Here is a 4,009-nt window from a genome sequence, read left to right as displayed (position 1 = left end):
GGGCCCCCCAAACCCAGGGGCCCCCTCCCAGATATGTTGGACACTGGTGGCCCATCGGCCCGTAGCTTCTCCCGCAATGAAATTAACCCAAGTAAAGTAAAGACATAGTAATATAGGAAAGTACACCATACACATTCAATCACGTCGTCCAATCAGTACGATCCATTCTCGTGACACGTGAGATCGCATCCCTAATTCACTGCCCTATTCTATATTCCCCCGTCAGAAACTCTCGATCACAAGTCGCAGGCCGCCGGCAATGGTCAGAAACTGCGGATCCCAGCGCCGGGCCCGGATGGTTTCACGGGAAGGTTTTACGCAACCTGTTGGCAGATCATCAAGGTGGATTTCATGTGCGCTTTGGATCAATTTTTCGGTGGGGATATGCGAGGACTGACGGCCATCAATAGGGCAGTGGTCACCCTTTTGCCGAAGAAAGAGGGAGCAGTCGATCTTAAGGACTTTAGGCCAAGTCAGTCTAGTTCATGGGGCCATCAAGATATTCGACAAGATCCTGGCGTCAAGACTTGCGGATGAGCTGCCGTTCCTGGTGGGTAACCACCAAAGTGCCTTCATGCGGGGTCGTACTCTGCATGACAACTTCATGCTTGTTCAGTGTACGCCAAGGAGACTCCATGCGCTCAGAAACCCAACGGTCCTACTCAAACTTGATATATCCAAGGCTTTTGATATGGTAAAGTGACCCTTTCTCCTGGAAGTAATGGCACGGCTTGGTTTTGGGAGGAGATGGACCGAGTGGATCTGTGGACTGCTTGCCACCTCGACGACGAAGATTACGGTGAATGGTGTGCCAGGAGAGACGATATATAATGCATGTGGGCTGAGACAAGGAGATCCGATTTCCCCCATGCTTTTCATCCTCTGTATGGAGCCTCTGCAAGCCTTGTTCAACAAAGCCACGGATCAGGGCATCTTCGCCCCCCTAGCTGCAAATGGAGTGCACCAGCGATTGTCCATGTTCGCCGATGATGTCATGTTGTTTTTCAAGCCCTTGGCTCAGGAAATTCGAGCTTGCAGAAAGATCCTGGAGTTGTTTGGGGCTGCCTCGGGCCTTGTGGTGAACCTTACTAAGAGTGCGACACTACCCATTCGATGCTCAGCGGAGGAGCTTGATGCAGTTTGCACATCCTTAGACTGCACGAAGGCATCTTTCCCTTGCAAGTACCTTGGCCTACCGCTCTCAATCAGAAAGGCCACTCCGGCACAGTTCCATTACTTGGTGGAGAAGTTCGCTAGCCGCCTGCCCAACTGGAAGGCCGCTACCCTACCAAAAAGTGGACGGCTCATCCTCATTCTCTCCGCACTATGCGCAATCCCAATTCATGCCATGCTCACCATGAACATACCTCCAAAGACCCTCACCGCCCTGACGAAGATCTGTCGTGGTTTCCTCTGGTGTGGTAAGATGGATGCGCGCGGTGGAAATTGCGCCGTGGCGTGGGATTTGGTTTGCCGCCCTAGGTGGGCCGGAGGACTCGGCATACCAAATTTGAGGTGGTTGAACATCGCGATGATGGCCAGATGGCCGTGGCTACAACGTACAGATCATATAAGACCATGGGCAGATTTCCAAATCGCAATCCCAACAGAGTCCAGAGCGCTCTTTCGCGCGGCGACAACAGCTTCCGTGGGGCATGGGCAAGACACACGTTTTTGGGAAGACAAGTGGATTGACGGCTACAGAGTCCAGGACCTGGCACCCATCCTTTACTCCAAGGTATCGAGGCAAGCGAGATCCTCAAGAACAGTAGCAGAAGCACTCACAAATCATTCATGGGCAGCGGACATTGGGCCTGAACTTACGGCCGAGATGCTCAGACAGTTCCTGGAATTAAGGCAGCGAGTGGAGGGTGTGGCCCTCCGTGAGGATGCGCCGGGCAAGATTCTTTGGGCGTGGGAGAAGGATGGCATGTTCTTGGCGCGGTCGGCATACGCGGCCAAGTTTGCGGGGCTTGAGGTTGCACCAACGGCAGAGTTCACGTGGGTGTCACGGGCGCCCTTACAGCATCGGTTCTTTGTTTGGCTGGCCATGAAAAATAGATGCTGGACCTCCGACCGCCTTGCTAGGAGGGGCCTCCCTCACCAAAGATCGTGTCCATTCTGTGGCCAACATGAAGAGACTATCGCTCACATCATGATCGGATGTGCTTTCGCTCGAGAGGTTTGGAGCAAGGTGTGCCTGGCCTTGGGACGACCAGAAAGTGCTCCAACGGCGACGGAGTCACTCCTGGAGTGGTGCATTAGGCAGGACGAAATCGGGCATCACCGGAAATTGGCTAGGGCTATATCTATCTTGGTCCTATGGGAGCTGTGGATCCATCGGAATGCCGTGATCTTCGACGGGGAGGCGCCATCCACGCAAAAGGTGCTCAAGTGCATTGATAGCGAAGCAAGGGCATGGAAGCAGGCAGGACTACTACGAGGGGAAGTTGAGGGGTTCATGTTGGGCCTTGCACCGTGGGCGAGTAGCGAGTAATCCGCTGATTAGCTAGTCGGGTAGGGTGGCCGAAGGCTACCTGTAAATAACTTTGTATCTTCATGTGTGAAGGGTTTCTACCCTTTCTTTTTATAATATATGATACGCACACTCGTGCGTATTCGAGAAAAAAAAAATAGCTGGCTGCAGCGAGGACTCAAGCACGTCGCCAGGCCATGGGAATTGACAGCGCCGAGCGCCTCCGGCCGGTATCCAGTTTCCAGGCGTTGGGCATACGATGTGGACTGCAAACGCGAACACGTACATCGTCGAGTGCCTCATTGCTGACCATCTAATCAGGGAAGTCAATGCGATTGGTATGAGGTATATCATCGTACTATTACCTATTCCCTAATCCTTATGTATGTACTCCCTCTGTAAACTAATATAAAATCATTTAGATTACTAATGTAGTGATTTAAACGTTTTTATATTAGTTTACATAGGGAGTACTAATTAAGTAATTTGCCTTCACATACATATATGATGCATATCTTGCACAGATAATGGTTTGGCAATACTATGCATCTATAAGAAACTGTTGGACAAATTGACGTCGACCCAATCATAAATGAATTTGCATCGAGAATTATTTTAAGAGACTGAAACTTATGTACTCCGTTCGTCCGGAAATACTTATCGGAGAAATGGATGAAAATAGATGTATCTACAACTAAATTGTGTCTAGATACATCCATTCATCCGGCAAGTATTTTCGGACGGAGGGAGTATCTATGTATATTTCTTTTGCCTTCGTTTGGTAATTCTGTAGTCAGGTTTTTGGATGTTTTCTAGGATCGGCAAATGTCTAACATTTGTAGTTTTCATTTGTGCACATGCATGTCCTCAATAGAAGAATGAGTGATCATGTGTCATGCGAATCATGAACTTAAGGTCCACAATGCTCAGCAGGATGTTAGAATAAACCTTTAAGATAACATCTAAAAAAATTAGATGCAAATATCAAAATTGGGTCCATTAAAGTGTTTATTCGTAATATTAAACAATGCCTTATTATTGTGTGACCCTTATATTAGGGCCCCTGATTTTCTGCTTCGTCCCGGGCCCCCAAAATCGCAGGACCGGCCCTGTGTATTTGTCATCAAAATGGATAAAAGAGGATAGGACATGACGAACGCTAGATAGGACATGCATGCACAAGAGGGAGGAGGGAGGGAGTAGACAAGTATCATGTAATTTGACATAGACAAGTAGCATGTAAATTCTAAACGTCATGAGTTGGCACATAACGGATTAAAATTATACTAATTTTATAGTTGATCAAGTCTTGAACTCACTTTTCCATTTACAGAGATATCCCCAAGAAAAAGAAAACAAAACCTTGTATGCTCACAGGCTTCTGTGTAGAGAGATGTTTTGCAATACAATAATCGTTGTATTGATGGGGTGTTGGTGCATGTATATATAAGTACATGGTAGGCCTCAACCTCAACTATACATAACTAGGAGGTGGGCCACAACACGTAATACATGCAACACAAAGTACAACTC

Source organism: Triticum dicoccoides, chromosome 6B (assembly GCF_002162155.2).
Source record: "Triticum dicoccoides isolate Atlit2015 ecotype Zavitan chromosome 6B, WEW_v2.0, whole genome shotgun sequence".
NCBI lineage: Eukaryota > Viridiplantae > Streptophyta > Magnoliopsida > Poales > Poaceae > Triticum > Triticum dicoccoides.
The sequence above is the reverse complement of the archived record's forward strand: the minus strand, read 5'-3'. Positions refer to the sequence as shown.